This window comes from Lagenorhynchus albirostris, chromosome 1 (genome assembly GCF_949774975.1).
Source record: "Lagenorhynchus albirostris chromosome 1, mLagAlb1.1, whole genome shotgun sequence".
Classification (NCBI taxonomy): Eukaryota; Metazoa; Chordata; class Mammalia; order Artiodactyla; family Delphinidae; genus Lagenorhynchus; species Lagenorhynchus albirostris.
In genome coordinates, this window is record NC_083095.1 from 129,786,365 (window position 1) to 129,798,943 (window position 12,579).

General features: G+C 37.5%; 1 protein-coding gene across 1 annotated transcript in view; it reads left to right on the plus strand.

Annotated features, from left to right (window-relative positions):
* SENP8 (SUMO peptidase family member, NEDD8 specific) overlaps positions 1-12,579 on the plus strand; it is a 54,655-nt gene that overhangs the window by 18,438 nt on the left and 23,638 nt on the right. The gene's annotated exons all lie outside the window — the stretch shown is intronic.

Below are 12,579 nucleotides of genomic sequence, written 5' to 3' on the forward strand. Positions count from 1 at the left end.
TGTATGACAGTCTCTAGGTCCATCTACATCTCAACAAATGACCCAATTTCGTTCCTTTTTATGGCTGAGTAATATTCCATTGTATATATGTAACACATCTTCTTTATCCATTCATCTGTTGATGGGCATTTAGGTTGCTTCCATGACCTGGCTATTGTAAATAGTGTTGCAATGAACATTGGGGTGCATGTGTCTTTTTGAATTATGGTTTTCTCTGGGTATATGCCCAGTAGTGGGATTGCTGGATTATATGGTAATTCTATTTTTAGCTTTTTCAGGAACCTCCATACTGTTTTCTATAGTGGCTGTATCAATTTACATTTCCACCAACAGTGCAAGAGGGTTCCCTTTCCTCCACACCCTGTCCAGCATTTGTTGTTTGTAGATTTTCTGATGATGCCCATTATAACTGGTGTGAAGTGATACCACATTGTAGTTTTGATTTGCATTTCTCTAATAATTAGTGATGTTCAGCAGCTTTTCATGTGCTTCTTGGCCATCTGTATGTCTTCTTTGGAGAAATGTCTAGGCCTTCTGGCCATTTTTGGATTGGGTTGTTTGTTTTTTTAATATTGAGCTGCATGAGCTGTTTATATAGTTTGGAGATTAATCCTTTGTCCATTGATTCATTTGCAAATATTTTCTCCCATTCTGAGGGTTGTCTTTTCGTCTTATTTATGGTTTCCTTTCCTGTGCAAAAGCTTTGAAGTTTCATTAGGTCCCATTTGTTTATTTTTGTTTTTATTTCCATTACTCTAGGAGGTGGATCAAAAAAGATCTTGCTGTGATTTATGTCAAAGAGGGTTCTTCCTATGTTTTCTTCTAAGAGTTTTATAGTGTCTGGTCTTACATTTAGATCTCTAATCCATTTTGAGTTTATTTTTGTGTATGGTGTTAGGGAGTGCTCTAATTTCATCTTATACATGTAGCTGTCCAGCTTTCCCAGCACCACTGATTGAAGAGACTATCTTTTCTCCATCGTGTATCCTTGCCTCCTTTGTCATACATTAGTTGACCATAGGTGCGTGGGTTTATCTCTGGGCTTTCTATCTTGTTCCATTGATCTATATTTCTGTTTTTGTGCCAGTACCATATTGTCTTGATTACTGTAACTTTGTAGTATAGTCTGAAGTCAGGCAGTCTGATTCCTCCAGCTCCGCTTTTTTCCCTCAAGCCTGCTTTGGCTATTCGGGGTCTTCTGTGTCTCCATACAAATTTTAAGACTTTTTGTTCTAGTTCTGTAAAAAATGCCATTGGTAATTTGATAGGGATTTCATTGAATCTGTAGATTGCTTTGGGTATTATAGTCATTTTCACAGTGTTGATCCTTCCAATCCAAGAACATGGTATATCTCTCTATCTGTTGGTATCATCTTTAATTTCTTTCATCAGTGTCTTATAGTTTTCTGCATATAGGTCTTTTGTCTCCCTAGGTAGGTTTATTCCTAGGTATTTTATTCTTTTTGTTACAGTGGTAAATGGGAGTGTTTCCTTAATTTCTCTTTTTGATCTTTCATTGTTAGTGTATAGGAATGCAAGAGATTTCTGTGCATTAATTTTGTATCCTGCAACTTTACCAAACTCATTGATTAGCTCTAGTAGTTTTCTGGTGGCATCTTTAGGATTCTCCATGTATAGTATCATATCACCTGCAAACAGTGACAGTTTTACTTCTTCTTTTCCAATTTGTATACTTTTATTTCTTTTTCTTCTCTAATTGCCGTGGTTATGACTTCCAAAACTGTGTTGAATAATAGTGGTGAGAGTGGACATCCTTGTCTTGTTCCTGATCTTAGAGGAAATGCTTCCAGTTTTTCACCATTGAGAATGATGTTTGCTGTGGGTTTGTCATATATGGCCTTTATTATGTTGAGGTAGGCTCCTCTATGCCCACTTTCTGGAGAGTTTTTATCATAAATGGGTGTTGAATTTTGTCAAAAGCTTTTTCTGCATCTACTGAGGTGATCATATGGTTTTTATTCTTTAATTTGTTAATATGGTGTATCACATTGATTGATTTTTATATATTGAATAATCCTTGCATCCCTGGGATGAATCCCACTTGATCATGGTGTATGATCCTTTTAATGTGTTGTTGGATTCTGTTTGCTAGTATTTTGTTGAGGATTTTTGCATCTATATTCATCAGTGATATTGGTCTGTAATTTTCTTTTTTTGTAGTATCTTTGTCTGGTTTTGGTATCAGGGTGATGGTGGCCTCATAGAGTGAGTGTGGGGAGTGTTCCTTCCTCTGCAACTTTTTGGAAGACTTTGAGAAGGATGGGTGTTAGCTCTTCTCTAAATGTTAGATAGAATTCACATGTGAAGCCATCTGGTCCTGGACTTTTCTTTGTTGGAAGATTTTTAATCACAGTTTCAATTTCATTACTTGTGATTGGTCTGTTCATATTTTCTATTTCTTCCTAGTTCAGTCTTGGCAGGTTATACCTTTCTAATAAGTTGTCCATTTCTTCCAGGTTGTCCATTTTATTGGCATAGAGTGGCTTGTAGTAGTCTCTTAGGATGCTTTGTATTTCTGTGGTGTCTGTTGTAACTTCTCCTTTTTCATTTCTAATTTTATTGATTTGAGTCCTCTCCCTCTTTTCCTTGATGAGTCTGGCTAATGGTTTATCAATTTTGTTTATCTTCTCAAAGAACCAGCTTTTAGTTTTATTGATCTTTGCTATTGTTTTCTTTGTTTCTATTTCATTTCTTTCTTCTCTGATCTTTATGATTTCTTTCCTTCTGCTAACTTTGGGTTTTGTTTGTTCTTCTTACCTTTAGGTGTAAGGTTAGATTCTTTATTTGAGATTTTTCTTGTTTCTTCAGGTACGCTTGTATAGCTATAAATTTCCCTCTTCGAACTGCTTTTGCCGATGCACATAGGTTTTGGATCATCGTGTTTTCATTGTCATTTGTCTCTATGTATTTTTTGATTTCCTCTTTGATTTCTTCAGTGATGTCTCAGTTATTTAGTAACGTATTGTTCAGCTTCCATGAGTTTGTGTTTTTTACATTTTTTTTCCTGTAATTCATTTCTAATCTCATAGCATTGTGGTCAGAAAAGATGCTTGATATGATTTCAGTTTTCTTAAATTTACTGAGGATTGATTTGTGATTTGTGACCCAAGATGTGATCTATCCTGGAGAATGTTCCATGCGCACTTGAGAAGAAAGTGTAATCTGCTGTTTTCGGATGGAATGTCCTATAAATATCAATTAAATCTATCTGGTCTATTGTGTCATTTAAAGCTTCTGTTTCCTTATTTATTTTCACTTTGGATGATCTGTCCATTGGTGTAAGTGAGGTGTTAAAGTCCCCCACTATTATTGTGTTACTGTCGATTTCCTCTTTTAGAGCTGTTAGCAGTTGCCTTATGTATTGAGCTGCTCCTATGTTGGGTGCATATATATTTATAATTGTTATATCCTCTTCTTGGATTGATCCCTTGATCATTATGAAGTGTCTTTCCTTGTCTCTTGTAACATTCTTTATTTTAAAGTCTTATTTGATATGAGTATTGCTGCTCCAGCTTTCTTTTGATTTCCATTTGCATGTAATATCTTTTTCTATCCCCTCACTTTCAGTCTGTATGTGTCCCTAAGTCTGAAGTGGGTCTCTTGTAGACAGCATATATATGGGTCTTGTTTTTGTATCCATTCAGCAAGCCTGTGTCATTTGGTTGGAGCATTTAATCCATTCGCGTTTAAGGTAATGATCGATATTTATGTTCCTGTGACCATTTTCTTAATTGTTTTGGGTTTGTTTTTGTAGGTCCTTTTCTTCTCTTGTGTTTCCCACTTAGAGAAGTTCCTTTAGCATTTGTTGTAGAGCTGGTTTGGTGGTGCTGAATTCTCTTAGCTTTTACTTGTCTGTAAAGCTTTTGATTTCTCCATCGAATCTGAATGAGATCTTTGCTGGGTAAAGTAATCTTGGTTGTAAGTTCTCCCCTTTCATCACTAAGTATATCATGCCACTCCCTTCTGGCTTGTAGAGTTTCTGCTGAGAAATCAGCTCTTAACCTTATGGGAGTTACCTTGTATGTTACATGTCATTTTTCCCTTGCTGCTTTCAGTAATTTTTCTTTGTCTTTAATTTTTGCCAATTTGATTACTGTGTGTCTCGGAGTGTTTCTCCTTGGGTTTATCCTGAATGGGACTCTCTGTGCTTCCTAGCCATGGGTGGCTATTTCCTTTCCCATGTTAGGGAATTTTTCGACTATAATCTCTTTAAATATTTTCTCATGTCCTTTCTCTCTCTCTTCTCCTTCTGGGACCCCTATAATGCAAATGTTGTTGTGTTTAATGTTGTCCCAGAGGTCTCTTAGGCTGTCTTCATTTCTTTTCATTCTTTTTTGTTTATTCTGTTCCACGGCAGTGAATTCCATCATTCTGTCTTCCAGGTCACTTATCCGTTCTTCTGCCTCAGTTATTCTGCTATTGATTCCTTCTAGTGTAGTTTTCATTTCAGTTATTATTCATCTCTCTCTGTTTGTTCTTTAGTTCTTCTAGGTCTTTGTTAAACATTTCTTTCATCTTCTCAATCTTTGCCTCCATTCTTTTTCCGAGGTCCTGGATCATCTTCACTATCATTATTCTGAATTCTTTTTCTGGAAGGTTGCCTATCTCCACTTCATTTAGTTGTTTTTCTGGGGTTTTATCTTGTTCCTTCATCTGGTAAATAGCCCTCTGCCTTTTCATCTTGTCTATCTTTCTTTGAATGTCAGTTGACATATTTGAAGAGATCAACTGGCTAGAAGCAGATCAAGACCTAACCTAATTCAACATCTAAATATTAAGAGAATCGGTTACTCAGTTCTGTGAGATCTCTTCCATTCACCATGCAAAGACTTTCCCAGCTATAACTTTTGCCAATACTTGATAAAATGGTGTTAGTCCATTTTCCCCCATCTGATTCCCGGAGTGCTTTAAGAAAGGGGGAATATTAAATAACTTCATCAAAATAAATGTCTTGGTGGACATCTTAGTTTGCTCAGTGAGTGGGCTGCCTTGCTACTCTGGACTCATAACAAGCTTTCCTTCACCTCATCTATTAGCCATGCACACACTCTTTCCTTATATCCAAAGTTCTGTGGTTTTAAAACTTATAGCTGATAACTTCCCAAGATTACCTGGTTTTTCAGATAAATATTTCTGCTTTCTGATAGTCATTTTTCCTCTCCTCTCTATCCTTAATCTGACAATTGCTTTCAGTTAGTCATGGTGATTTGAGGACTATTGTATCTGAAACGTACAGACAAAGTTGGTTTATTTTTGAGATATAAAGGAGAAAAAGTGACCTTTCTCAGCCCTTTCACTTAATTCAAAATGCAGACAATGTAACTTTTAAAATGTGGAGCTAAGAGTAAAAAAGAAAAGCTATCCCTCCTAAATCATGGATATGTTCTTTCAGAGTTATTTCAGATAATTAATAATTTAAATGATATGTTAGATGCACATATTCTATTTCTAATGAGAATTAGATTGCAATGTGTATGGGACTTGAAAGCCAAAGATTAGCTTCAGCCATGAAACTTATTTCAGCTACCTCCCCAGCCTAACCCTGCCCCCAGCCCGCATGGCCCAAAATAACCTCACCACTCAGTGACCACAGAGGCAGTAACCCAGTTCCTTTTAGTCGGGAAGGGAAAACCCAGTAAGTGTAAATAAGTACAGGTCACATAGCAGGCCTCAGTGAACACAAGTTGAAACTAAAAGTCAAAGAGAAAGCTACCAAAAAAGTTTCCATTTCAAGTCAGTATATTTGGGATAAAAAAGTGTACCTAATGGAAGCTGGGATCAGGAAAAAAAGATTAGGAACTGGCAATCAGCCATTGAGGTGAAATAGGGAGGAAGGGACAGCAAAAGGACACAGGTTGCTGAGGCCAGGAGTGTAGATATGATAAGAAAGCAATATTGTTTAAATAACTGTTGACTTAGGCATCTAGTCTAGACTGCGAAAGGGTCAGATTCTCTCTGGGAAAAGTTGTTGTCTTTCTGATAATGAATAGTACACAGTATGTCTGTTTAAGTGTCAGATTGTCTCCCTCTTAAGATAGTACATATGGGAGCAATCTTTCCTGACTCCCTAAGATTCGTGCCAGAAATAAATTATTTTTTGAACTATACTAGTAAAGCCTAAAAAAAAGAAAAAGACTAAATCTAAGGTCTCCTTTTCCAGATACATAGCATGATTGGATTGTACCACAGGTTAGTCTACTTCTGTAAAACTTTTGAGTATGCCATTTGTAAGTGTTAGCATTGTAAATGACAGGAGAACTTGAGTCTACTTGTAATACTTCACTAGATACTATAAAAGCCTGTAAGTTATACACCTGCTTGACCATATACCATTGATATTACATGATACACAATAGGGAAAAGATCTTTTGCTGGTATTGTGCTCCCTTCTTTTAGAGTCAAAAGGATCTAGTGTGCAGAATTCAATTTAAAAATATTCAGTGGGTAAGCAGTTTATTCAAAAGTGGATTGAGCAGTTATTACACTGAACCCCTGCTTTCAAATATCCTGTTGTATTGATCCATAAGTAACTCACACTTGTCCAACCTGTGTCTCATATGGAATTGAAAGGTCACCATATATAAACCCAGCTTCAGATGGTAGTCAAAAATATCATTGAGTTTTCTATTTAACACTGTCCAGATCAAAATATTTCTGCCCTTTGGCTAGATAGCTGTTGAAGTTCCTAAGCACTAGTCCTAATTGGATCAGAATAATTTAAAAACAAGTGGATTATATTTCTGATATGTCTTATTATTTTTATCTATAGTTTTTACTATATCCATATTGACTATATGTTTTAATAATAGGTATTCCATTGAAATGGCAAACTCATATGGTTATTTACTGATACTGAAATTTTTTTCTTCCATCACTTAGAAAAAGGGAAAATAGTTACAGAAATTTACATGCTATGGTGTGGGAGAGAGCATGAATGTTGCAAATCCAAGCACTATCAGTTATACACTTATAGTCTTGGGCAAGTTTCAGATTCAGTAGCCTCATCTGCAAAACGAAGTGTTGTAGTCTGTTTAAGCAGGTACAATGAGGATTCAGTATGGTGTGTAAAGCATATAGTACACACAAAAATAAACCTGTTTCTCTGTCCTACTACCAGTCCATTTTAAGACTAGCAGCAAGTTTGAAAACTTAGTTTTATAGTGCACCCATTCAGCTGTGTGAAAAATGGCCTGATAAATACTGTTATGTCAAAAGAGAAAACTTACTCAAGGGTGGTAAATGACAACTAACCTTTGTATCACTCTATAACGTGCAAAGTACTTTATATACGTTATTATATATAATTATAATCTCATTTAATTGTCAAGTTTTTTCCAGGTATTATTTTTGTATTGAATTATGGTTGATTTACAGTGTTTCAGGTGTATAGCAAAGTGATTCAGTTATACATGTATATATTCTTTTTCAGATTTTTTTCCATTTTCTATTATAGGTTATTACAAGATATTAAGTATAGTTCCCTGTGCTATACAGTGGGTCCTTGTTCTTTACCAATCTTATATATAGTAGTGTGTATCTGTTAATCCCAGATTCCTAATTTATCCCTCACCCCCACTTTCCCCTTTGGTGACCATAAGTTTGTTTTCTGTCTTGTGAGTCTTTTTCTGTTTTGTAAATTAGTTCATTGTGTCATGTTTTGAAATTCTGCATATAAGTGATATGTGATATTTGTCTTTGACTTCACTTAATATGATAATCTCTAGGCTCATCTATGTTGCTTCCATATATATATATATGAATATACCATATCTTCTTTATCCATTCATCTGTCGATGGACATTTAGGTTGCTCCAATGTCTAGGCTGTTGTAAATAATGCTGCTGTGAAAATTGGGGTGCATGTATCTTTTCAAATTAGAGTCTCCTCCCTATGTATGCAGGATTGGGATTGCTGTATCATATGGTAACTCTATTTTTAGTTTTATAAGGAACTCCACACTGTTCTCCATAGTGGCTGCACCAGTTTCCATTCCCACCAACAACGTAGGAGGGTTCCCTTTTCTCCACACCCTTTGTTGACTTTTTAATGATGGCCATTCTGACCGGTGACCAGTGAGGTGTAACCTCATTGTAGTTTTGATTTGCATTTCTCTAATAATTAGCAATGATAAGCATCTTTTCATGTGTCTGTTAGTCATCTGTATGTCTTCTTTGGGGAAATGTCTCTTTAGGTCTTTTGCCCATTTTTTGATTGGATTGTTTGTTTTGTTGTTGTTTTGACATTGAGCTGTATGACTGTATGAGCTGTTTGTATATTTTGGAAATTAATCTCTTGTCAGTTGCATTATTTGCAAATATTTTCTCCCATTCTGTAGGTTGTCTTTTTGTTTTGTTTATGGTTTCCTTTGCTGTGCAAAAGCTTGTAAGTTTAATTAGGTCCCATTTGTTTATTTTTGCTTTTGTTTCCACTCTAGGAGACAGTTCCAGAAAAATACTGTTGTGATTTAGGCCTGTGTTTCCCTTTAGGAGGTTTATAGTATCCAGTCTTATGTTTAGGTCTTTAATCCATTTTGAGTTTATTTTTTTATGGTGTTAGAGAATGTTCTAATTTAATTCTTTTATATGTAGCTGTCCAGTTTTCCCAGCACCACTTATTGAAGAGACTGTCTTTTCTACATTGTATATTCTTGCCTCCTTTGTTGTACATTAACTGATCATAAGTTCATGGGTTTATTTCTGGGCTTTCTGTCCTGTTCCATTGATCTATGTGTTTGTTTTTGTGCCAGTGCCATACTGTTTCGATTACTGTAGCTTTGTTGTATAGTCTACAGTCAAGAAGCCTGATTCCTCCAGCTCCATTCTTAAGATTGTTTTAGCTATTCAGGGTCTTCTGTGTTTCTGTACAAGTTTAAAATTTTTTTGTTCTAGTTCTTTGAAAAATGCCATTGGTAATTTGGTAGGGATTGCATTGAATCTGTAGATTGCCTTAGATAATATGGTCATTTTAATATTGATTCTTCCAATCCAAGAACATTGTATATCTTTCCACCTGTTTGTGTCATCTTCAATTCTTTCATCAGCGTCTTATAGTTTTCAGAGTACAGGGTTTTTTTTTGCCTCCTTAGGTAGGTTTATTCCTAGGTATTTTATTCTTTTTGATGTGATGGTAAACGGGGTTGTTGCCTTAATTTCTCTTTCTGATATTTCATTGTTAGTGAATAGGAACTGTTTATTAATTTTGTATCCTGCAACTTTACTGAATTCATTGATGAACTCTAATAGTTTTGTGGTAGCACCTTTAGGATTTTCTATGTATAGTATCATGTGATCTGCAAACAGTGACAGTTTTACTTCTTTTCCAGTTTAGATTCCTTTTATTTCTTTTTCTTCTCTGATTCTTGTGGCTAGGACTTCTAAAACCATGTTGAATAAAAGTGGCAAGAGTGAGCATCCTTGTCTAATTCCTGACCTTAGCAGGAATGCTTTCAGCTTTTCACCATTGAGCATGATGTTAGCTGTGGGTTTGTCATATGTGACCTTTATTATGTTCAGGTAGGTTCCCTCTGTGCCTACTTTCTGGAGAGTTTTTTTCATAACTGAATGTTGAATTTTATCAAAAGCTTTTTCTGCATCTGTTGAGATGATCATATGGTTTTTATTCTTCAGTTTGTTAATGTGGTGTATCACATTGATTGAATTGCAGATATTGAAAAATCCTTGCATCCCTGGGATGAATCCCACTTGATCATGGTGTATGATCCTTTTAATGTATTGTTGGAGTTGGTTTGCTAGTATTTTGTTGAGAATTTTTGCATCTATGTTCATCAGTGATATTGGCCTGTAATTGTCTTTTTTGTGTGATAACTTTGTCTGGTTTTGGTCTCAAGGTGATGATGGTGGCCTCATAGAATGAGTTCAGAAGTGTTTCTTCCTCTGCAATTTTTGGAATAGTTTCAGAAGGATAGGTGTTAACTCTTCTCTAAATGTTTAGTAGAATTCACCCGTGAAGCCATCTGGTCCTGGACATTTGTTTGTTGGGATTTTTAAATTACTGATTCACTTTCAGTACTGCTAATTGGTCTGTTCATATTTTCTATTTCCTCCTAGTTTGGTCTTGTGGATTGTACCTTTCTAAGAATTTGGCTATTTCTTCTAGGTTGTACATTTTATTGGTATATAATTGTTCATAGTAGTCTCTTATCATTCTTTGTACTTCTGTGATGTCGGTTGTAACTTCATTTTCATTTCTGATTTTATTGATTTGTGCCCTCTCCCTTTTTTTCTTGATGAGTCTGGCTAAATGTTCATCAATTTTGTTTATCTTTCAAAGAACCAGCTTTTTGACTCATTGATTTTTTTTTCTTTGCCTCTATTTCATTTATTTCTGCTCTGATATTTGTGATTTATTGCCTTCTACTGACTTTGGGTTTTGTTTGTTCTTTCTCTAGTTGCTTTAGGTATAAGATTAGGTTCTTTATTTGAGATTTTTCTCATTTCCTGAGATAAGCATGTATCGCTATAAACTTCCCTCTTAGAACTGCTTTTGCTGAGTCCCATAGGTTTTGGATCATCGTATTTTTGTTTTCATTTGTCTCTAGGTTTTTTGGGGGGTTTTTTTTGCGGTATGCGGGCCTCTCACTGTTGTGGCCTCTCCCGTTGCGGAGCACAGGCTCCGGATGCGCAGGCTCAGCGGCCTTGGCTCACGGGCCCAGCCACTCCGCAGCATGTGGGATCTTCCCAGACCGGGGCACGAACCCGTGTCCCCTGCATCGGCAGGTGGACTCTCAACCACTGCGCCACGAGGGAAGCCCTGTCTTTAGGTATTTTTTGATTTCTTCTTTGATTTCTTCAGTGATCCATTGATTGTTTAGTAGCATATTGTTTAGCCTCCGACATGTTTGTGTCTTTTGCAGTTTTTTTTTTTTCTTGTAGCTGATTTCTAGTCTCATAGTGTTGTGGTTGGGGGGAAAAAAAGATGCTTCATACGATTTCGATTTTGTGAAATTTACCAAGGTTTGTTTTGTGGCCTAGCATGTGATCTATCCTGGAGAATGTTCCATGTGTACATGAAAAGAATGTGTATTTTGCTGCTTTCAGATATAATGATCTATAAATATCATCTGGCCTAATGTGTTATTTAAGGTCTGTGTTTCTTTATTGATTTTCTGTCTGGATGATCTGTCCATTGATATAAGTGGGGTGTTAAAAAGCCCCCTACTGGGCTTCCCTGGTGCTGCAGTGGTTGAGAGTCCACCTGCCAATGCAGGGGACACGGGTTTGTGCCCCAGTCTGGGAAGATCCTACATGCCGCAGAGCAGCTGGGCCCGTGAGCCATGGCCCCTGAGCCTGCACGTCCGGAGCCTGTGCTCCGCAATGGGAGAGGCCACAACAGTGAGAGGCCCGCGTACAGCAATAAAAAAAAAAAAAAAAGCCCCCTACTATTCTGTTACTGTTGATTTCTCCTTTTGTTTCTGTTAATATTTGCCTTATATATTGAGATGTTCCTGCGTTGGGTGCATGTGTGTGTGTATGTATATATATATATATATATATATTTACAATTGTTATATCTTCTTCTTCGATTGATCCCTTGATCATTATGTAGTATCCTTCTTTGTCTCTTGTAACAGTCTTTATTTTAAAGTCTATTTTGGGACTTCCCTGGTGGTGTAGTGGTTGAGAGTCTGCCTGCCGATGCAGGGGACACAGGTTTGTGCCCCGTTCCAGGGAGATCCCACATGCCGCGGAGCGGCTGGGCCCGTGGGCCATGGCCACTGAGCCTGCGGTCCAGAGCCTGTGCTCCGCAACGGGAGAGGCCGCGGCAGTGAGAGGCCCACGTACCACCAATAAATAAATAAATAAATATAAAGTCTATTTTGGCTGATATAAGCATTGCTACTCTGGCTTTCTTTTGATTTCCATTTGTGTGGAATACCTTTTTCCTTCTCCTCACTTTCAGTCTGTATGTGTCTCTAGATCTTTTGTAGGCAGCATATATATGGGTCTTTTTTTATATCCATTCAGCCAGTCTGTGTTTTGGTTGGAGCATTTAGTCTGTTTATATTTAAGATAATTATCTTTTTTTTTTTTTTCTGCTATGTTGGGTCTTTTGTTGCTGCACGTAGGCTTTCTCTAGTTGTGGTGAGCAGAGGCTACTTTTTGTTGCAGTGCCTGGGTTTCTCATTGCGGTGGCTTCTCTTGTTGTGGAGCATGGGCTCTAGGTGCATGGGCTTCAGTAGTTGTGGCACACGGGTTCAGTAGTTGTGGCTCGTGGGCTCTAGAGCGCAGGCTCAGTAGTTGTGGCGCACGGGCTTTGTTGCTCCGCGGCATGTGGGATCTTCTCAGACCAGGGCTCAAACCCATGACCCCTGCATTGGCAGGTGGATTCTTTTCTTTTTTTTTCTTTTGCAGTACGCGGGCCTCTCACTGTTGTTGCCTCTCCCATTGCGGAGCACAGGCTCCAGACGTGCAGGCTCAGCGGCCATGGCTTATGGGCCCAACCGCTCCGCGGCATCTGGGATCTTCCCGGACCGGAGCACGAACCCGCGTCCCCTGCATCAGCAGGCGGACTCTCAACCACTGCGCCACCAGGGAAGCC